Consider the following 24,524-nt stretch of genomic DNA (forward strand, 5'->3'; position numbering starts at 1 on the left):
TGCCTCAGCCTCTGGAGTAGCTGGCACTACAGGCACGCCACCACGCCCGGCTAATTTTTGTGTTTTAAGTAGAGACAGAGTTTCGCCACATTGGCCAGGCTGGTCTTGAACTCCTGACCTTAACTGATCCGCTTGCCTTGGCCTCCCAAAGTGCTGGGATTACAGGCGTGAACCACCACGCCAGGCCGAACCTGAGTCTTTATTAGAGGTGTTTTCTGCTTTACAGCTTTGTTGTACTCTTGGAAAGTTCAAGAATTCAAAGTTGTCTCAGTAGATGTAATGGGCACTTACCAGATTAAAAAAAAAATACTTACTATAAAGACACATCCAGGAATTGTACAGTATCACAATAAGGTTTATTTATATTATTTGCTAGCAATACCTAATGTCTAGTAAGTTCTTTGTGGTTTCCAAAGTAAAGCATACACAGTATACTGCTTTTTATTTAATCCTTAAACATCTCTAATAACTACTGAAATCTCTGCATAGATACAAAAATCTGACATGTCCTCAAGGAAAGTAGGAAAGAGACGATAATAATAAATCATAAAATAAATAATTAGATATAACTCAAAGAAATCTACAGATTCAATGCAATCCGTGCAATCTGTACCAACATACCAATGACATTCTTCACAGAAATAGGAAAAATACTTTCTTTTTTCTTTTTTTCCTGAGACAGAGTCTCACTCTGTCGTCCAGGCTAGAGTGCAATGGTGCAGTCTTGGCTCACTGCAACCTCCACCTCCCGGGTTCAAGTGATTCTCCTGCCTCAGCCTCCCAAATAGCTGGGATTACGGGTGCCTACCACCACGCCAGGCTAATTTTTGTATTTTTAGTAGAGATGGGGTTTCACCATGTTGGCCAGGCTGGTCTTAAACTCGTGACCTCGTGATCCACCCACCTCGGCCTGCCAAAGTGCTGGGATTACAGGCGTGAGCTACTGTGTCTGGCCAACATTTTTTTTTATTATTATAATTTATATGGAGGCTGGGCATGGTGGCTCGTGCCTGTAATCCAGATGCTGGCACTTTGAGATGCCAAGATTTTTGTGGTTCCACAAAAGATCTCAAATAGCAAATAACAAAGCTGGAAGCACCAAACTACAAGTCTTCAAAATATACTATAAAGCTATTATAACCAAAATAGCATGATTGGCATAAGAACAGACATACAACGTGCGAGACTCTGTTCTAAGTGCTGGGAATACAGCAGTGAACAAACCGACCAAAATTTCTGCCCTTATAGGACTTAGCATCAAGTGATCTTAATCACAACATTCTGTTCTCCTCAAAATATTCTGCTTTAAAAATGTGAAGCCAGGTGCAGTGGCATGCTCCCATAGCAGGAGGCTGAAGCAGGAAGACCAGTCCAGCCCAACAGTTCAAGTTCGCCGTGCACTGTGATCACACCTATAGACAGCCACTTACTCCAGCCGGGGCAAAACAGCAAGACCTTGTTTCAAAGAAAAGAAAAAAAAAAATGGGGATTGTCAGGCAATATAGGCTGTTATCTCAAAACCCATTAATAGAAACTTCTGTCTCTCTTGTTCAATATCTAACTCCTAGTTACAATCCAACCCCTGACAACTGGACACAGAAAATGTGACGTCTCCTACACTAAGTCGGGGAATAAGAGTTGTGGGAAGAAGTTTTTTACCTTTCAGAGACAATCTGCGAGTATATAAGGTGAGGGAAAGGGAAAATCTGGGGAGGAAACAGGTACGGATAAATCCGAAAGGAGACTGTTCCAGGTAAAGCTGATTTACTTAGGGGCAACCTCAAAGCCTTCATTTGATTTAATTTGACTTTGAGCCAACTGAAATGTGACAACAAACAAAAGTGTACTGGGATTTTAAAAAAACATCCCCTTTATAAATAGAAATACCTTGGAGAAGAAGAAATAATTCTTTCTATATTGTCTTTTCCTATATATTAATAGTAGATGGCCTGCAGAAATCATATCGGGGCCAGGTGCAGCGGCTCATGCCTGTAATCCCAGCACTTTGGGAGGCCAAGGTGGGTAGATCATCTGAGGCCAGGAGTTCAAGACCAGCCTGAGCAACAAGGCAAGAACCCATCTCTACACAAATTAAAAATTAGATGGGCATGCTGGCATGAGCTGGTGGTCCCAGCTACTTTGGAGGCTGAGGTGAGAGCCATGATGCCGCCACTACACTCCACAGAGCAAGACCTTATCTAAAAAGAAAAAAAAAAAGGCAAGTCCCATCTCGAATCAATCAATCAATCAATCAATCAATTAATCAGTGTTGTCTATATTCTTTTGGACAAGCACTCTTTAGGGACCTATCTGCCAGGCACTTGTGGGTAAGGGAAAAGGGTAGGAAAGCAACAAGTAGCAAAGAAGACTTTCCCTACAGATGATCACAATTTATCAACTAAGCAAATGCAAATCACAGTAATATGTATGCTATAGCAGAAGTGGGCAAAGTTCATTCTCTCATATAATTCAGTAATTATTTACTATGTCCTCTCTCTAAAGATTATAAGCTACTTGAAAACAAAAGACATAATAATTTTTTCTATATGTTATTAATAAACACAATTTAAAAGTACAGTGTGTGTTAAAAAGTCAAGCTAGGTCAAGATCAAAGGACATTTTATTTTCTTAATTTTTACTTACTAAAATTCTTCATTGAGACAGTAAAAGATTAGTGTTTTCATATGTTTGTTTTAGCATTCTATAGAGTTTCACATGATGCATGCATGCACTTCCCAGAACCAACTGGTGGTAAGCCAAGCTTCACTGACTATCCTCAAAGGGACATACATAACATGTATTTTTCTGATTCAAACTCAGAAATTCATCAACACCCCCCAACAAACAGCACAAAAAAGGGAGGTCTCACATTAAAAGGACACTCAAAAACCCTATAAACTATTTTCCACATGTCTACCTAAGTTTTAATAAACAAAATAACTATTTGGTTCTTCTAAAACTCCTTAAAAATTAAACTCATATAACTTCATAATTTTTCCTTCAATCTTTAAAAGTTAAATCCTTAAATCTGACTTTGATCATTTAGATTTATTGTTTAAAAAGATATAGTAACTTCTATCAATTTTCGGCTAGAAAAACTGTTAATATATAAACTTTATAAGACATTCCTAGAATAGCCAGATCTAAGCTAAAGTTCTATTTGCAAAATTTATTGCTCTGTTGACAAGACAACTGCAATTTATAACCCTCCAATCACTGAGGCACAAAAAACTTGGTGACAACAGAAAATAATACAGGGAAAGGCAAAAAGTAATAAAGAGAATTATTATTCCCATTTATTCAGTGGAGATATCAGGACCACAATGAAGGGCTAGACATTTTTTCCAGATTAAAGCCAAAAGTAAGAGATTTTTGATGCTTAGCAATCTAAAATAATTAAGCTCTTCAGCTACATTTTTTAATGGACCAATATGTTATCTCCACTTTTAACTAGGATGAAAACACTAATAATTTCACTAGGATATCTCATTTCCATAAACAGCAAAAACGAACTGGGGGTGGGTGGAGCTCAAGTAGGAAATAACTTTTAAAATAAAATTATCTTAGAAATAAACCATAAAGGCAACTTGTAGAAAAGATCCACATTATAGTTATTTAACCAGCTTATGATTCTAGAAAAAAGAAAATAAATATCAGGTACATACTTATTCCCCCAACAAGTATTTATGAAATCTACTATATGCTATTTACTGGGTATACAAAAATAAAGACAAATAAGATATGATCCTTGTCCCAAAGTGGTTCAACATCTAAAAAGAAAAAATGTAAACAGATAACTACAAAACAATGTAAATAAACAAGTCAACCAAAAGATGATAGAATAGAGAGGGGTAAATACCTGTGAGAACCTGAAAAAACTTCATAAGTGACATGTGGGCTATTTCTTTAGAAATAAGTAACATCTATTTTTTCCAAGGAGAGAACATGAGAGGAAAGGGGGTAGGGGATATTCTAGGGAAAATAAGCAAAGGTGACCCTAAAAGTTAAAATCACTGAGAAATAGGTAGAATAGTAATTTAATGAAAACAAACCTTTTCCCTAATATTAGGGATACAGGATCTAGCATCAGACCACCTGCATTCAAGTTGTAGTTGAACGCCATTTACTAACTGTATTTTCTTAGATAAGTCAACCTCTATAACTTTCCATTTCATTTTTCATCTTGAAGTTGTACCAAGTAAGAATTTACTTTGTAAGCTACAAAATGCTTTGAAAGTTTTACAGAATCCTGATATACTAATACATAAAAGTTAATAATTAGATACTAAAATTTCAAGATCAAAATATTAGCCTAACATTTCACAGTGAATTTATGCCATATATATGAATTCAAATGCCAATTTTTTATTGCCTAAAAAATGTCACAAAAGTAAATACCTTTTAAATATGTAAAAGATATATGTTCCTACTAGGTGCTGTAGTAAACATCTAATTGCCACCACATGATGCATACAATCCATATAGTACCAAAGAAGCCTACAATGTCCTTCGAATCAACAAGTGACAGAAGTTTAATGAAACTAGCTTTATGCTTAACCGGTCTCCCCAGTGGCAAATTAAAGCAGCAATTGTACATCTGTGTCTCTGTTCCTCTCATCGTGGTTTAACTGACAGGAAGCAGAGAGTAAGATATGGCACACAAATGTCAAGTATTTCCTGCCTTCTCTGTTACATCTTTAGGTCTTGTTTTATAAATAGTCCAATAGTTTGTGTGAAAATATATCAAAGTACAGTAGCAGAAACATATAAATGGTGAAGAGTGTTTATACAAACAGAGCCAATAAAAAAGTATTTTGGTCTTGGGATCTAAGATTCAATATGCATGCAAAGACTCATTTATAGTCTTCTGAAGAAGTATTCTTAGGAGCAAACACCACACAAATTAAGATTTGAAAACCACAATGACTGAGTAAAAAACCAAGTGTCTAAACAACAGAACAGGCCCTTAAACTATTTTACCCAACTGTTTACACGAGTAACACTTGACCACCTTGATATATGACCCCCCACAACCCCTGCTATACCTATCAAAAAAAAAAAAAAAAAACTACCACAAAGAAACAAAAAAACCTTTAAGCAACTGACTATCAACAAAGCAGGACTGATAACTTGCATCTTTCATCTTCGGTCATTTTTACCATGGCTTCTTATCAGCACTCTCCTGGATTACAATTTGTAACCCCCAACCAAACTATCTCTACTCCCTTCTCACTTCCTGTATATCCCAAACTTGGCTCATGTTATTTACTCATATATATTCAACTATATACAACCAAATAGAACTCTGTTCTCCATAGGTGAATCCTGCCTGCTTCAAGTCATGTTAACCAAACTTCCAGTTAACTATAACTAAGGGGTGAGCATTTTTCATCATGCCAAGCTGCCTCCCAAATTAATAATCCTTAAGAATGAATTCAATTCATTACTCATATGATTCATATTCTGTATCATAAACTTGGGCAAAATGCAGTTATCTTATCCATTCATACTGGTCAATATTTACTTATGCTATAATAAGTTGCCACAATTACAATTCCACCAGGGTTTAGTGCTATTCCATTCTAGGTCAATGTCCAAAACCACTCTTCATATTTTACTGCACAGAAGTCCATCTTGAGCTTCCTGTGACCTCTCTTCCCTAAACAGAACTTAACATATACCTAATAATCACCTGTAAGCATGGTAGTAGACTCCTGAAGTAACATTTCTTAAATGAGTGGCTTTGAAAAACAATTTCATTTTTACCCAGTATTTTTCAACCAGAAGGATCTAGCTCATTCTTTATAGGAGTCTAAGAGTTATTAGTGCCTTCCTAGCACATCTTTAGTATATCTCTGCTCTCACTGGTGAATGTATTAGCTAAATTGTCCCCAGTATCTAGGGAATAAGGAGTAAGTGCTCCATGAACCATGAAGGAAAAATGAAGGAAGAAGAACATCCATTTCCTTACACATTAGCTCCCCTCCCCTATCCTCTGGCTCTGATGCTTAGTGAAATAACCCTAAGGGTTGGGGGGGGGGCAGTGGGTGGGACGAGGAGGGAGTAGGGGAGTCTCAGAGCAGCTGCGGAGAACCTAGTGTCCATCACCTACCCAACAATCAAACACAGTTAACCATGTGTAACTGTTCTGTTCTACCAAGGGCAGATAAGCATTACATCTTCCTTTCAGTTTATTCTTAAGACTAAAAGGTTGTAAATTATCCTATAACAATATGCAAGTTTTTCTCTGATCTACAGATCACAAGGATCAGGCACGATGTTCAGTTTGCAACGAAAACATTTTGAATAAAATAATTTACACAATATACCATATGTCTAAATACAAACTTTTTAAGTTGCCCTTCAAACTAAAACACATGTAACATTAATTCCAATGAATTATTCAAACTTAAATCTAACATCTTATTTTTCCTTATAATTTAGTACATACATTTTGTATAGTATATTTTAAAACTTTATATACACAGCATGCTGTATATATTCTTCCAGCACACTTTAACAAGTTTATCTAAGACATACAATTTTGAATAAACACAATGGCTATTTGGAAAGGAATTTTAAACATCAAATCCTCCCTAGAACTTGGTACTTAGGAAAATATTAAACCTTACTCAAGACAAGTCACGATTATTATTAGGCTTCCATTATAACAAAGAGAAATACCTCAAATGCACAAAGCAGCCAATCTTCAATGATGCCGCTCACAAAAAGGGTTCCTCCCTGCTGCAGAGCACAGATAATACACCTCAGGAACGCCCTGTGTGGAGGTCTTAGCAGGAAGCCCAAGGGACTCAACAGTAGCCTTCTAACCTGCTTATAACTCATTTCTTTAATTCAGTCTGAAGCTAAATAATATGCAGCAACTGAAAGCTCTCTCAATTAAGAACACAACGGGAAAATGTAAATCAGAAAATGCCTAAAGAGAAATTGAGTCTCCTAGAGGAATTTCATTCGAAGGCACATTCCACATATTATTATTATTATAAAGTATCTAAAAATGATTGATACCACTGCCAATTCCTTTTACTGTAAAAATAAAATTGCTGTACAAACATCCCTTAGCCTACTGGAGAAGACAGTAACTGCCACCTTCTGCCTTTCAACTTCCCTTTTCTTAATCACAAAGGCATCAACTAAATGGAAGCACTGAGGCTGAGAACCAACGCCTTTATTTTCTTTGAAGAATGCTGATTTCCTCATTAGAGAGGTGCCAAAAACAGAAAAATATTGTGTTATAACCTTATATTTAACATAAACTTTAATAAAATTATATTTCTGCCATATAACATTTATTTAATCCACCCCTAATTTTTAGACATTTGTATTATTTCTAATGTTGCTCTATTAACAGTGATTCACAAAATGTAATCCTCAGACCCACAAAGGATCCAGAGACCCTTTCAGGGGGCTCCTGAGATCACAACTCTTTTCATAATAATGGCAAGGTATTATTCGGCTTTTCCACTGTGTTGACACTTGCCCTGATGATGCAAAAGCAAAAGAGGATGAAACTGCAAGTGTCTCTGCCCTGACCAAGGCTGCACCCTCAAGCCACGAGTCTATTCCTTACCACTGGGCACTCACATTTTAAAAAGGTGACTTCACTTAAGAATGTCTTTGAAGAAGAGTAAAAACTATTTTCTTGAATCTCAACCATTAAATACATGTTTTTAATATTCTGAGTGATAAAATGGGAGGTACAAATAAAGTACTACTTCTGGCATAAACAGAAATAGCATTGTTGTCTTGAGAAAAAGCATTTATGCTATTATTCTTCGACGTGTGAGCTTAAAACTAGCTGCTGCTTTCATGAATGTAATTTTTACTTAAAAGAACTAATTATTATTCAGAATTGGATATCTGGCAGAAATTTTTCCAAAACTGAATAAAGCATGCCCATCACGTCAAGGAAAACAACAGCAATTGTCACCAATTATAAAATGCAAGCTTTCAATTGAAAATCAGAATTTTAGAAAACTTGTATCTACTGCTTTGACTCTGTTGGCTTCTCAATGCATTTAAAAGGCTTTTCCGATGAGACTGGTGTGATTCTGATACTATGTCAACATTTGCAATACACAAATGACTCATGCATGATGTTACAAAATCTTGCTTAGGTTAAAAAAAAATCAATCCATTCAAAGTACAAGACAGACCCATGGATGTTAATGTTACGGGGACAAAAAGTTCATTCATAGGTTTTCAGAATCTCATTGTTCTAACCTTTAAAAAACTAGCATTTGTTGATGAGCTTTGGTGTAGTATCAAAGAATATCCACAATTATCTGAAGTGGACATTAAAATACATCTACTTTTTGCAACTAGACATCTGTGTGAGGCCGAATTTTCTTCATATTCTTCAACTAAAGCAACATATTCTAACAGATTTCATGCAAAAGCAGATATGATAATATAGCTGTCTTCTGTGAAGTCAAAGATAAAAGATTTACACCCTTCTCGGTACAGCTTTTGTTTTGGAAAACATATTTGTCTTTTTTTGCACTGTTTTTTCAAAAAAAACAGGGTCCTGCTATGTTGCCCAGGTTGGACTTGAACTCCTGGGCTCAAACAATCCTCCTGCCTCAGGTTCTCAAGTAGCTGGGCTTGGGTCACTGTACCTGGCTGAAACTTGTCCTTCATAACAATAATTATGTTAACATGTAATGGGCGTATTATTTGTAAATAAATACATTAATATTTTTCAAGTTTCTGTTTTAATTTCTAACACTGGTTAATATTGGTAAATGTAACCCACATGAACCAAAGCTCTTTGGGAGCCTCAATTTTAATAGTATAAAGATGATACAAAGAGCATGAAGCTTGGGGGAAAAAAAAGTGTAAGGTTTGAGAACTGCTACACAATCACAGGATATGATTCAAATATCCTTATAACTGAATCTTTGGTCCCATCCTTAAATTTTCTACCAAGAACTGAATTCTATCAAAAGAAACATAGACTTTCCAAGCATTTGACATCATAATGCCAACTGTCCTGCAGAAGATTTTTTCAGTTTATACTGTTAGCAACAGAATACCTGCATGGACATTTAATGTCATTTGCAACGACCCACAATACTTAAACTATTGTCAATATGATGGATAAAAACACAGGGGGGTTATTTGACTTTAATTTGCATTCCTTTGCTACAAAGTTTAATATATTTTAATTTTAAAGGTAATAATTTAATATACTTCCCAATTTTAAAGAATTGGTTATTCTTTGTGGAAAGGGCTAGGAGACACAAGTAAATAAATGGTAAAGGTGACAGTCTATGATTTTTCTCATTGGGAAAAAAAATTTGGTTTAGAAAGCTTGTGTTTGTTTAACTTCAATTTAATAATGTAAAACTCTAAGAATGATATTTAAATTACTAGTTGCAATAGTGCAGCAGTTCTCAAACTTTCTGGTGTCAAGATCCCTTTATGTTCTTAAAATTTATTGAGGACCACAAAGAGCTTTTGTTTTCCTAGGTCATATTTATCAATATATGTTTTTTACTTATAGGATATTATTATTTATTATATGCCCCTTTAAAGGAGTCTTTTCTCAGAATAGCATATTGAAAAAAAACTCTCTGGGAATTTTTCCTTGATTAAAAATAATGGTGTTAAATATACATGCTTTGGGCCAAGCATGGTGGCTCATGCCTGTAATCCCAATATTTTGGGAGGCCAAGGTAAGAGGATCGATTGAGCCCAGGAGTTTGTAACGGTAACAACAAAAATCACTAAAGATTCAGGAATTGCTATCATTACAGTAAGAATTCTAAGGAAGCTACATGAAACACTGATCAGGAAGCAAGATGAAACACTGAATGTGCCAGTAAATCTGGTTAGATGCAACAATCTATTAGCTACTTAAACATTCATGGATGTTAATACTATACTAATTATTTTATGAACGTTTTTGTTTTGAAATGTGTTTTTGAAAAATATTTGAATGTGGGATAATTCTGAAGATGAAACCTAACTAAATTACTTCTAGGTAACTAAAGCTCCAATTTGTTAGTGGATCTCAACTGGAAATTACTATTTAGCCATCCAGAAGTATGCCTAGATCTTCTTAGTCATTTGCAACAGACACACAGTCTTATAACACTTACATCTGAATCTACCTAATCCCTTTCACTGAAATAGGCAGTTAACTTTTTTTTTTGAGACAGGGTCTTACTTTGTTGCCCAGGTTGGAGTATAGTGGCACGAACATGCCTTACTGAAGCCTTGACCTCCTGGGTTCAAGTGATCCTCCCACCTCAGTTCCCCAAGTGGCTGGGACTATAGTCATGCACCACTATGCCCAGCTTATTTTTGTATTTTTAGTAGAGACAGGGTTTCATCATGTTTTGCAAGCTGGTTTCAAACTCCTGGGCCCAAGTGATCCAGCTGCCTTGGCCTCCCAAAGCGCTGGCATTACAGACTTGATTGAGCCACTGTGCCTGACCCCATTTTTAAGTGATGCAGAGTTCTCATTTTTTTGAGAGACGAGGGTCTCACTATGTTGCCCAGGTCTCAAACTCCCGGGGTCATGCATTCCTTCAACCTCAAGTTCCCAAGTAGCTGGGACTACAGATGCATCTCAGTGCCCCTGGCTCTGATGCAAAGTTTATTTGCCACTTTTTTTTAAGTCAACTTTTACTACCAGTCAAATTAAATATTATTCCTCAAGATACTTACAATGTGAGGCAAAAATAAACTACAGCTTACAGATAAAAATGTATTATGAGGCCAGGCGCAGCAGCTCACACCTGTAATCCCAGCACTGGGCAGACCAAGGTAGGTGGATCACTTGAGGTCAGGAATTCAAGATCAGCCTGGTAAAACCTCGTCCCTACTTTAAAAAAAAAAAAAAAAGATAAATTAACTGGGTGCCGTGGTGGGCACCTGTAATCTCAGCTACTTGGGAGGCTGAGGCAGGAGAATCACTTGAACCCAGCAGCCAGAGGTTGCAGTGAGCTGAGATTGTGCCACTGCTCTCCAGCCTGGGCGACAGAGCAAGACTCCATCTCAAAAAAAAAAAAGAAAAAAAAAAAAAAAGAGTATTATGAAACAGTTAAACCAAAGAGGATTCATCTATCTACCACCTAGCTTTATATTTTACCATAGCTTGTTTCTGGTTTTTGGGGGTTATTTTGTTTTGTTTTTAAGAAAAAAAGGTCATCTACAGTTAAAGCCTCCTCTAATATTCCTCTCCAATCTCATTTCATCCCTTCTTGGACTATTCTAAGTTTGATTTTATTTTCTTCTCTCTGTTTTAAGAGACAGGTTCGTGTTTTGTCATCCAGGCTGAAGCGCAGTGGTACAATCACATTTCACTGCAGCATTAACTCCTGGGCCCAAGCAATCCTCCTGCCTCAGCTTCTCGAAGTAGCTGGAGCTACAGGAGTGTGACACCACACCTGGCTAATTAAAAAAAAAATTTTTTTTTCTACTTGTAGAGACAGGGTCTTGCTATGTTGCCCAGGTTGGTCTCGAACTCCTGGCCTCAAGTGATCCTCCCACTTAGGCTTTCCAAAGTGCTCAAATTATAGGCATAAGCTACAGTGCCCACTCATCAACTGTTCTAAAATTGATATCTTCCCTATTATGTATTTGTATAACTTTACTACATGTATATCAATATAGTAGGATTGCTTTTATATGCGTAATTGGGAACAAGTATTTATTAAAATTTATTTTTTATTCAAAATTATGTTTGAAATAATTTAATTCTAGTTAAGAAATGACAAGCATACTGAACTGTTTTAGGGGTCAAATATATTGTTGTCTACAGCTTACTCTGTAATGCATCAACTGCCCATCTGTTTAGGGTCCTGGTGGATTTTACACCCCAGGGCAATACACCATAGAAAGATTCTGAATGGGTTAGAAGTCATCATTGGCAGGTATCTGATCCCAGGAAAGATAATGAAGATCTCTAAATTACATTAAACTATCTATACTCTGCAAAGCCTTCACATCCCTCAATGTGAAGATACTGCTCTAGAGAACTTCTACATTTATGTTCCAGAGAACCATGTACAAGTGTTCCCAAGCTGAAAATAATCTAAAGCCATCAACAAGAAAGAATAAATACATTCTGGTATAGACAAACAATGGAATACTATATTGCAATGAAAAGTAAGATAAGTCACAAAGCTGAATGAAAGAAGCAAAGTCACTACAGAATATATGGTGTGATTCAGGTGTATAAAGTTCAAAGAGGTAAAACTATAAAGAAAAGATTATCACAAAAGTCAGGATAGTAGTTATTTTTTAAAGGAAACAAACACGAATAGGAGTGGGGGCCCTCTAGGGTAATAGACATACTCTATATTTCTTAACACGGGTTGTTTCTGAAAATACTTATAAATATGAGGCAAAACTTTAAACAACATTACAAAATGTTTACCCATGTTGTAACACTTTACAATTTTATTTAAACTCTATATCTTTTATATATTCTCCTACTTGCGCATTTCATTTTTAAAGAAAAAATAATGAATTGCCCCATTACAATACTAAACTCTCATTTAGCATTTTGATATAAAAAATAAGATGTATATAAATTGTTAAATCACTTCATTTTAATAGTTTTATTATAAAATTTTATAGCTTTACCATTTATAGGATTGTTTTCTAAACCCAGAAACTAATTTTCTTTAATTATATTTAGATTTTTAAAATTGCACTATGTAACAGCACAGACATAATGATCACTATATGACTGGGCATCTATCATGTAGATACTGCAGCATGTAAAGTCACACTGGTGCCTGCTACTTTGAAGAGCTTCTAATATACAGAGTAGAACACAGGAAGAGGACAAATCACATGAAAACACAAACTTAAAAAATAAAAACAACTTCTCTCAGTGGTTACCTTTGGACAGCAGGACTGAGAGTGAGAAGGGGTAGAGGAGGGAGGCTCCTTTTCATTATAGACCTATGAATTAAATTTTGAATGGTGTGCATATATCACTTTTGATAGCTTTTAATATAAAAATTGTTAAACCAATCTTCATACAAACTATGGAAGGCAAGAGGGCTCTGACAATGAGGATGATGTTAATACCTGGAAGAGAAGGAATCAAAACGTTTCTGCATAGAAATTTGTACATCTGAAGCTCATCTGCATAATTTCTCCCTCTCTGTCAACAAAGCAAATAGCACACAATGAGTTATTTTTCTCATATAATAACTTAAGGTGCTTAGAACCATGACCAGAAAAGACATGTGTAGTATTGCTCAACAGCCACTTTTATTATAGTATATAGCTCATTTGACAAGACACAAAAAACTCTCTTGTAGGTTCTCCATACTAATGGAAGAAAAATTATTCAGATAGTTGGAAACTGTCCTAATCATTGGAGTTGACTCAATAATATTACTAACTTAATTTCAACCATTTATATGAAGCAGCTCTTAAGTAAAGGAGCAGAACATGCTGGTTAATTTGTGAAAGCAATGATTATCTTCAAATAATTCAACTGAGGGGACTTTTCTTCTCATTTATACAAGTCAGTGAATACCGAACAATGTCCCATTAGGTGAGATGGAATGTTAGGCAGACCTACAAATATGCAATCAAAGATGCAGTTAAATATCTGAAGAAGCTTCAAAACTCATATCCAAGCATTACAGGGTTAAAAAAAGTTACTTCCTCCCAGACTCAAACAAGTACATACTATCACACTGGTCTTCAAGTCGCCCCTGCCCCCCCATAAAAAAAAAGAAAGAAAAGAAAAATATTACAAATAATAATAGTGTATTTCCCAAGAGAGAAGAGCTTTCAAAAAGCTGTAAATGCCACCCTAAATCAGTAAGGGGGTGTTTTTCCTAAAGCCCCAGGAATAAGAGGATAGAGAGGGAAACCAAGAAGCAACAACTGGAACCAAAACAACTAACGCTGAAAGAGTTCACTGAGAAATAAAAAATAGGTTAATTTCATTGAAAAACAAAGATTACTTTATTTATTATGGTCAATATGGCAGTAGGCTGCGGGGGTGGATCAGAGAAAAGGAAAGAGGGATAGCCGCATGGCTGAACAACATATAGCACAACAAAAAAATGGACTAAAGAAAGGGAAAACTGGGATGGGAAAGGAGCCTAAATGGGTTCCAACACTGATAAAAAAGTACCCTAGTTGCTTTCCTTCCTTACTAGAGGCTATGGGCTTCAAAACAGCATTGCTGCCTAAAACCTCACATATTTAAATGCAAAACAGCTAATTCCTCTTCATAGCCTTAAACCTGTAAACTCTCTTTCTGAAAGTGTGGCATATAAGCACCTACATCATAATCATTTAGGGTACACAGGAAAAAATGCTGATTGTTTAAGCAAATCCTAGGCCTAATGAATCAGAATTTCTGAGTTAAAGCTGGGTGATTCTTTGTTACACCAAAGGTTGACAATTACAGCTTTAAAGGTAATACTATCAGATAGTATTACCTACAACACGCAGACACCAGTCAGAGATTAAGCTGAGGGCCAAGTGCTTTTTAAAGATGTGCCATCTTTAACTTCAGCAAGATGGCCAACTGAATTTGTCACATAAGATGGCAAAAAAGAGTAGCCAAAGGTTTATTACAGCAAATAATACCTCTCTACTCATATGTGCTTGGTACTTTGTCAAAGGTTGAAAAAGGCAGAAAAAACAGAATAAAACCTCTCTCCTCTCAAACAGCATATATTCTTATTCTTACTGAAGACGCTCTTCTTAACATAGTAAATGCTATTCAACCTTCAACATTCATCATCCCTTCAAGATAAACTCTCCTGAGTATTCTTTCAGTCATCTTTTATCTCTAGGCAATCTGAACCTGAATTTACCTAGTCAGTGGTTGGTCCCATTCTTTACTTCACTTGTTAACAAGCCCTGTTTTCCCAACAAGAATTTAAGTTTATGAGGATAAAGTCCATGTTCCTAGCCTTTTGTGCTTTTTGTTGTTTAGAACAATGATGGCCACACTGTGGACGATTTCACACTGAATTGAGTTAGGGCACTCAGACATTTAGGAGATTCAGCAGTTATGCATAAACTATTAAAAATCCAAATTTCAAACCTAGAGATTTTCCAACCACCCCAATAAAACATACCAAAAAGTTAACAGACAAAAGATTTTGTAGATACCAAACAATTCTCTTATTTCAAAGGAGGAGGAGAAGATGTAACAAAGATAAAATGAGATTAACTACCTTATAATAAGGTCAAATTTAAGATAAGTGTAATGTGAAAGCTTAGACACCTCTGGATTTTGTAAATTCACACGCAGAGTTTTACAAATACACATACTTTAGTACAACAAGGTATCACATTAAACAATATTTGCCCTCCTAAAAGAATATGAGGTAAGGACGGGCACAGTGGCTTGTGCCTGTAATCATAGCACTTTGGGAGGCCGAGGCGAGTGGATCACCCAAGGTCGGGAGTTCAGGACCAGCCTAACCAAAACGGAGGAACCCTGTCTCTACTAAAAATACAAAAGTGGCCGGGCGTGGTGGCGCATGCCCGTAATCCCAGCTACTTGGGAGGCTGAGGCAGGAGAATTGCTTGCACCTGGGAGGCAGAAGTTGCGATGAGCCGAGATTGTGCCATTGCACTCCAGCCGGGGCAACAAGAGTGAAACTCCAAAAAAAAAAAAAAATGAGGTAAAACTAAAGCAGAAATAAAACTGTCTTTGTATCTAGAAGCTCAAATTAAATTCTCAACTCTTTATATTTCCGTCTAAAGCCATCTTAAAATAAGCAATGTCATGAACAAAAAAATTCTAACGGTGAAAAACAAAAAGTTGTTGTAGAAATAAAATGAATGCATCATCTTTCTGATGAAAAAGAAAACTAACTACATTTTCAAAATCACTGGTTGATCCATTTGGTTGCAACTTATCACCAAGATTATCACCAAACATCTTAATTAAGGTTTTATTTACTCTTAAGGAAACACAGAGCATTTCAAACAAAGCATCACTTGTTGTGCACTGGCACAAGCAGTTCCAGACTGGGAAGCCATGAGGCACTGCATGACCACCAGCAAATCACAGGACCTCTGTGGGCCACTGTTTCTTCATCTACAAAAGTGAGGCAGTTGGACAATCTTCGGTCACTTACAGCACTGAAGTTCTATAAATCAGTAATTCTAAATTTCATTCTGATGGCTCAGTTCAAACTTACATTCAACCTTATGGAAGGAAAAACGTGGAGAGGGAACTACTGAATAAATTTTTCTGGTCTTTTCTTGGTTCCCTTTTTTTTCCCCCTTCTCCCTTCTCCTTGAAGCTCCACTTCAGTCCTTATCACATAAGAAAATATATAAACAATATCTATTTTACTTAAGCTGTACCAGCTTCTTAAATTTAAGAAACCAATTTCCTCTACTTCTCTTTAATAAATAAGATCTTAATTATGCCGCTTATTTGTGTGCCTCTTGATTTTTCTCTTATGGATCACCACCTTAATAAAAAATTAAAAAAAAAAATAGAAAAGTCTTCATTAGATTTTTCACACAGACCAGACTAGAGGTAAATACAGCTTTTGCTTACTCAAAGGCTGACTAAACCAGCAATATACAAACAAAGATGATAGCAAATGGCTCAGATGAATTGGTAAAATGTCCGCTGTGTCTTTCTTGTAAGACCGCAAAATTGAGATGTTAATATCAACAATCCTCACAAAAGAGTAAGAAATAATAACTGATTGCCTTTCTGTCTTCCCTGTAATCTGACAGGCCTTCAAGCACTTAGAAAGTGCATAGCAAATTCTCAAAGAACTAGCTAAGTATCATTTTGGTCAACAAGAAATGATTTGGCAAGTTTTATATCCAAAAACTCTATTTTTTGGAATCACTGCATATTCCAATTTTTATCTTCATAAATATGTTTCAGAAATAAAATACTACTGCACTCAGCCTTACAGAGCACCTAGGACTTTAAGGCACAGCAGGATGTATACTCACCAGCCAAAATCTCGTAACTACAATGACAAGTACTTCAGGAAAAGACTGAGCAATCTTTTCATTTACAGAAGGTTTTTTATTCAAAGCAAGCAAATTTTAAGTACAGTAATACAGAAGGAAGGCCAATACTCATCACTTTTTCTTTTTACACAAAATTGAAATAACCACGTTTCCTCAGAAGACAGCTTTACCTCTAAGGTTGTTACTCAGAACAAGTTTCCAGTGTGAATAATAAAACTTCATTTTTTTCCTAATAGTAAATGAATCATGCTCGTCTTTCTTCCTCTTTATTTAATATTCACTTTTACTTGTTATCTAAATAATCTAATATTCATTTTTACTTATTATCTAAATAATCATTCACTTTACTTAAACTTCTATTGGGTTTCCAAAATGAAATGTGTAATAAAATTTCATTAACTTTAAAAACAGAGAGGGAGGAAAAAAAAAAACCGTAACAGTCAATGAGCAACACCTTATGACTGAGTTGTCCCAAAACTTCACCCTTAGCTAAAATGCCAAAACAAAGCCACTGCCCCTGGATTGTTAACATCCATATCACACAGGAATAATACGGTTTACTTAATTATAACTTCAACTACCCCAAAAAATACAATTAGATTCTTTAAATTACAATTTGACCTTAGTTTGCTTTGTGGTACTTAAACACAAACAAACAAACAAACAAAAAACCTCTTTTATTCTTAAATTACATAGAAAAAAAAAATCACAAAGACATATAAAATGCTTTAACAAGAAGATCTAAAACCTTCCAGAATTTCAGTGCTTTGTTTCCTCCTAGCAATTAAGTTCAATCAGGCATGTGACTGACCACACACATTTTATCAGAGTTAAAGAACACATTCAGCCATGTTCTTCCACAGGTAAGAACCACCCTGTTTATCAGCTCAAGAAACAGCCAGAAGCAAACATACAAAATCGTAACAAGTTACCTTCAAGTATTCTTTCTCTATCGTCTTTTGGGCTTGAAAATAAAAAGCAATCCGACAAGTTTTAGCTGTTAAAATGGCTCCTGTAGATTGGGGAAGTGGTGTCTGTGCTTCAGCTTATGAGTCATACATGAAACCAAGTGTTTCTAAGGGAGGCACGCCCATGTTGCTGTGGACCCAATTATTCTGCTAGGTCAAACATGCAAATCTGCAGGTAAAAACGGTATAGGAAAGTGGGGAAGAAGAGGCAAGGTGCAAGATCTACCTTGATTAGACCATTACTAAGCTCATATTAATTGCCATAATTTAAAACTAACAATAAAAGAGAGTAAGAATCTACAAGAGAGCAAAATTAAAAACTATATATTGTTTTAAAATATAAAAATCTCAATTTTTAAAAGTTACTTTACTGTACCAAATAAAACTGTGAAATGAATAAAGTGTGAAAGGGGATGGAAGGGAGATAGCAAACTCGGTGGCTCCTAATGTAACAATGGACTGGTGAGTATAATCTGGCTACTCATTAACCCTTTTATGAAAGAGCTATATTGCTGCGTAGTCTGGAAAGGCTAGCAAACTACAAAGGCACATGCAGATCTATAAGTTCACTAAACAGATAAAATCCACTAGAAAATTCAAAGTTCAGTGGAAAAATAAGTGTGAATTAAACTGGTTTACAGACTTTTTAAAAACCCACACCCCAATGTTAGAAAGTAATTTAGAGTCCAACAAAGCAAAATGATTTTAAATAAACTGCAAGCTCGATAAAACCCTTTTTAAAAATTATCGGTACGATCATAGTTCATAACTCTGCTACTTCCAAATGATAGCCACAGTTTGATTTACCTTTCAAGCAAAACGTTCTATGTGTATTTCAAGCCTCTTGTGCCAGGCACCCTGCTACAGCTCCGCTGCACTTGTGGCAAGGCCAGCCTAAGGGGACAACTGTGGCCAGCGAAGCTCTGCCTTCCAAGTCAGAATACATCTGACAAAGTGCCCAAAGCACTGAAATATTACTACACTTACTTATCCTGGCCTCTGGGTGAATATACTTATTAATTTATTCTAAGAGCTTAAATTAATCAAAATGGCTTGAAAGCACTAAGTACTTCCAAAGCGCTTGAAATGATAAATGCAGCTCAATAGACAGCCTTCGTCCTGGTATCTTACAAAAAGTAAATAGGATTTAGCAAGGTTTGCTCCCTTTAGTTAATAAGTTGGGAGTTTATTCTGGCTTACCAGAGGCATAGATGAGAGCACAAGCTGTCACTGACTTAGGAACTTTACAAAATGCTGCAAAACTGCAACGATTGTGAACCGACTTTCTGCCTATTAAGTGCCTATTTATTTCTTACACTGAACGTTGCTTGGTTTATCTTTTTACTGAAAAATAATCTCCACGGTTTTACAAACTGTTAATTAAAAATTTGTTAAAAAGAAATATAGATCATGTTTTCTCCTGTCAAATGTCATATTTAGCTTACTTTAGCTCACTTACACAAAATGACTATTCAGAGCCCATGCACCAAGAAACAAGGTCCGCTGAGCAGTCATGGGAGATTCACTTGTTCACTGGAAAGTTCCCCCCAAGTAATTTTCCATATCTGAAATTTATTTTAGATAATATTAATGTAAACCTAACAATGTGATTATCTTCTTTTGGCTAATTAGAAATAAAAATTGTAACAGGTAAAAGAGGGGAACAGTATTATAAAAGGATGTCAGAAAAAGTGAAAGAGCTGATAATGACATAAAAAAAAACCCACTTTATAAAACTAAAAATAAATATAACTTTAAAAGTATTCCATATGAAGCCATTATATAAGGTCAATAAGTTGTAATATTCCCTAAGTATATTACCATACACTAAGTGTCTCCAAGTCAGCATTAGTGTAAGACAGGCCTTCGAAAGCCAAAGTGGGTAACATCAAGTGTGTGAGATGTTTTATGAAGAACAGATACCTAAAAGGATAAGCTTCTGCTATTGAGAAAATCCATTTATATAAAGCACCCCATTACTTAATAATGGCAAATATTCCAAACATAATTTAAAAGAAGTACTCTGGCCACCAGTAATGTGAAGAGAATTAAAGGAAAAATAATTATACACCTCTCCAACAGAAATATCTTAGCTGTTCCTAAGGAGATGACTCCAGAGCTGCCATTACAAGATATTATCCCTTTGCCCAGGAGTGTCCCTATTAGCATTATTCTGTCACCTACAGGAACTGGATCCTTGTTCTATTCACAGCCCCAATAAGTCAATCTCTGCATATGAGAGTATCAAAGAAAAAAAAAAGGCAAACAGTTTGACACACGTTCTAGTCAATCTATTTGGGTTTGAATCCCAGCTCTGCTACCTATTAGCTATGTAATCTTGGGCAGTTACTTAACAATCCTGCATCATAACTTATTTATCTATTATTTAGCCTAATAGTGTCTACCACACAGAGTATGAGGATTAAAATAAGTCCACATATTGCTATCCAGACTACATAAAGCACTTTCACAACTCAAAAACAGGAAAACAACCCAGTTTTTTCAATAGTCAAATCTGAATAGACACGTCACTAAAGAAGTGACACAGATGGCAAAAAAGTACATGAAAATATTTTAACATCAATACTCAATAGGGAAATGCAAATTAATGTGACAATACCACAACAAAACAAAACAAAAACCACCGATAATACCAAGTATTGATGAGAACATGGAGCAACTACAACTCTCATATATTGCTGGTGGGAATGCAAAAGTTTAGCCACTCTGGAAGATAGTTTAGTGGTTTCTATAAACATACACTTACCACATGATCCAGTAATCCCCTTCCTAGGCATTTACCCAAGAGAAATGAAGATACATGTCTATTTTAAAACTTCTATGCAAATATATATAGCAGTTTTATCATTCACCAAATATTGAAAACTCAAATAATGTCCAGCAATGGGTGAATGGATAAATCCATGTAATGGAATGGTATAATATATCCATATAATGCAACGCTACTCAGCAACAAAAAAAGGTCTGAATTTCTGATATATGTGACAACATGGATGAACCTAAAAGCATTAGGCTGAACAAAATAAGACTGACTCTATGACTCTGTATGATTCCATTTACATGTGACATAATGGAAAAGGCAAAACAAAAGGCACAGAAATCCTATCAGTGCTAGGGGCTGGAAATGAGGGGAGGGGATTGACTACAAAGGAAGACATGGAACTGTTACAGGGCGATGGAAACATTCTGTATCTTGATTGTGGTACTGGTATATGACTTATGTACATTGTCAAAATTCATAGAGCTATAAAACTAAACAGGGCAAATTGTACTGCATATAAACCATACCTCAATAAAACTGACTTTAAAAAAAAGAAATCTAGGCCAGGCACGTTGGCTCATGCCTGTAATCCCAGCACTTTGGGAGGCCAAGGCAGGCGGATCACTGAAGTTCAGGAGTCCAAGACCACGCTGGCCAACATGGCGAAACCATCTCTACTAAAAATACAGGTATTAGCCAGGTGTGGTGGCAGATACCTGTAATCTCAGCTACTTGGGAGGCTGAGGCAGGAGAATTGCTTGAACCTGGGAGGCGGAGGTTGCAGTGAGCCAAGATTGCACCATTGCACTCCAGCCTTGGTGACTGAGCAAGACTGTGTCAAACCCCCATGTTCTGTAACAAATCTCCAAGTTCTGCACATGTACCCCAAAACAGAAAGAAAGAAAGAAAGAAAGAAAGAAAGAAAGAAAGAAAGAAAGAAAGAAAGAAAGAAAGACAGAGACAGAGAGAGAGAGAGAGAAAGAGAAAGAAAGAGAGAGACAGAAAGACAGAGAGAGAAAGAAAAGAAAAAGAAAAAGAAAAAAAGAAAAAGAAAAGGAAAGGAAAGGAAGAGAAAGAAAAGAAATCTCGTTTAGGTATATGAAATGTACATACTGTGGATACGTTTATTTCTAAAATTAGATATGGATCAAGTCAGTATATATCTTACTATAAAGCTTTCATGGCTGCTCCTGGAATTGTCAACATGTATATTTGAACTATTAGCTGAGAGAGATTGAGCCAACTGAATGAATTTAAGTGCCACCTAATTTCAGATACTATTTATTTCCTCCACTGAAACAGAATTTATAAAAAGAATTTATTGTGCTAGGGCTTATTTTTCCTTTTTATCGTTACCTCTTCTCTTTGAACTCAAATCTGAAAACTTCTAGTACAAAAATATAGAATACTCTAATTTCCATATCTAGGAAACTTGGGCTAAAAAAAGCTTTGTTTGAAACCATCCCATAGGTTGGAAGCTAACATGCTATCACTATCAGAGATGGAAAAAGAAAAGATCACACCATTAACATGGCAAATGATCAAAATCAATGTTTCCCACTATTTAAATAGAAAAATAAAATTTAAAAGACTGAGATTGTTACAAATCTTTCAATCAAGCAGAATTTATTTTGTTGATGTTAATGCCTCTCAAAAGTATAATCCCAGGTTCCAAGAATTGTGCAGAATTTCTACATGTGAGCTTAAACGTAAAACATAGTTAATTTTCTATGCTCTATCACTAGCTTTGTTAAACCAAATCCTCTTTCCCACTTCTGCACGGACAGGTAACTAGGTGGTACATTTTACTACCCTCCCAAAGTGGTCCTCTTAGACAACAGTCTATGTATTTTCAGGAGCTTATCAAAGGCAAAAGGGGCCATGGCTTTTGTCTACACTATATTCTCATCACCTAGGACAGGGCCCAAAACTCAGCAGAAACTCAGACATGAATGAGTGACTTTCCTAAAACTGCTCACTGAGGGGAAAAATGTAGTATATTAGGATTTTAGTAAACATTGAAATATCTTTAAAGACATGACTTGGCCCCTATGACTTGATATAGATCAATTCAAGGTTCTATTGCAGGTATTACTCTGAGTGTTACCGTTTCCTCTGATATTAAAAATAACCAAGAACTGATGGTATGATTATATTCTTTATAAAGCTCCCAGGTAATAGGCTGACTGCAATCTCAAGTTGTTTGTATAGAGATATTTTATCTCTCATAATTAAATTTTAAATTCAATATTAAAAATAATTTATCTTTTACTTCAGGAGCCTGTAACCAGGAATGCACCCCTTAAAGGAACTTCATGAAGACACATGCTGACTCCTAGAAATGGATTCAGTAGTACAGGTGGAGGTCAGGCTTATGAGAACCACTGCTGTTTTTGTTTGTTTGTTTTGGGGGGCGGGGGACAGTTGTTTTTGTTTTTTGAGAGAGTCTTGCTCTGTCACCCAGGCCGGAGTGCAGTGACAGGACCTTGGCACCTCAGCTTATGGCAATTTCCGCCTCCCAGGCGATCCTCCCACCTCAGCCTCCTGAGTAGCTGGGACTACAGGTGTGCACCACAATGTCTGGCTAATTTTTGTATTTTTTGTAGAGGCAGGGTTTTGCCATGTTGCCAAGGCTGGTCTCAAACTCCTGAGCTCAAGTGATTTGCCTGCCTTAGCCTCCCAAGGTGCTGGGATTACAGGCGTGAACAACCACACACACGGCCACCACTGCTCTGTTTCTATGTAGCCCCGGCATCTACCTAGTTACTGTTCTTCACACAGCAGTCACTCAAAGACATTTGCTAACCTACTATTCAATAATCTCTAAATGTTGCAGAGAGGAAATCTAATTTTTATACTGAGTTTAGAATGAAACTTAAGCTCCTCCTTTGCTACTCTTCAGGTAAAAGAGTACTCATCATATCACAGAAAAATAATATCACAGTCTCCTCCTGTTTCTCTACCACCAACTGCCTACTTTAAATTCACCTATCACTCTGCTATTAGAGAAGTCTTCCTTAAGAACAACTCCGAGAGTGAAATGATTATCACTTACGGCCCAAAAAACAAAAAGAAATAAAAATAACTGACTTCTTAGAGGCAAAATTAAAAGCCAGACTATTACGGTGTTCAAGGCTTTCACAATCTGACTTTTAATTTCCCTGACTTTTCCAGCCCTATCTTCCTGACTCCCCCTCACTCCCCAGCCCCTGACAGCTGTATGGAAATTTCCTGAATTGTCCCATTCCTATTTGTCTCACTTCCTTGTAACTCTTCCCTGGGCCTGAAAAGCACTTGCCTTATTTCCCATCCTGTCCCCGACCTCTGCCTAATGAACATCCATCCATCAAGTCTCAATTTCAATGCCTCCTTTGCAGAAGGATTTCCTCAACAGCCCCACTTACAATTACTGTGAGAACTGATCATCGCAGAACTGGAAGAGACCTTAGAGATACTTTATCCAGTCCAGTGGTTTCCAAAGTTTTTACTTAAGCAGCTGAATTCTTATAAAGCCTTCAAGGAACCTTGACACTCCATACATTTAAGTCTTCACTGTAGGAAAGCTTAAAACACGAATCCAATCCAATCTCACTTTAAAAATAGAGATAAGAGGTCTGTACCAAGTGACTTCCCAATGTCAAGTTAGTGACTGATTTGAGGGACTCTGTCATTCGTTTAACAAATATTTACTCAGCACTTACTATGTGCCAGGTACTGTTCTAGCCCCTTGCTATACAGCAAACAAAAGAGACACACTCATGATAAATAAACCCTATTCGGCCTATGCAGAAGACAGATGAATC

At 36.3% G+C, this 24,524-nt stretch overlaps 1 protein-coding gene across 1 annotated transcript in view; it reads right to left on the reverse strand.

Annotated features, from left to right (window-relative positions):
- ELF1 (E74-like factor 1 (ets domain transcription factor)) overlaps nucleotides 1-24,524 on the reverse strand; it is a 112,658-nt gene that overhangs the window by 66,117 nt on the left and 22,017 nt on the right. The window contains exons 2-3 of the mRNA XM_011990254.1: nucleotides 19,399-19,504; nucleotides 17,904-18,108 (exon numbers count right to left, since the gene is read on the reverse strand). The gene's annotated coding sequence lies outside the window, so the exon portion shown is untranslated. The remainder of the gene's footprint in view (nucleotides 1-17,903; nucleotides 18,109-19,398; nucleotides 19,505-24,524) is intronic.

This window comes from Mandrillus leucophaeus, unplaced genomic scaffold (assembly GCF_000951045.1).
Source record: "Mandrillus leucophaeus isolate KB7577 unplaced genomic scaffold, Mleu.le_1.0 Scaffold375, whole genome shotgun sequence".
Taxonomy (NCBI): domain Eukaryota; kingdom Metazoa; phylum Chordata; class Mammalia; order Primates; family Cercopithecidae; genus Mandrillus; species Mandrillus leucophaeus.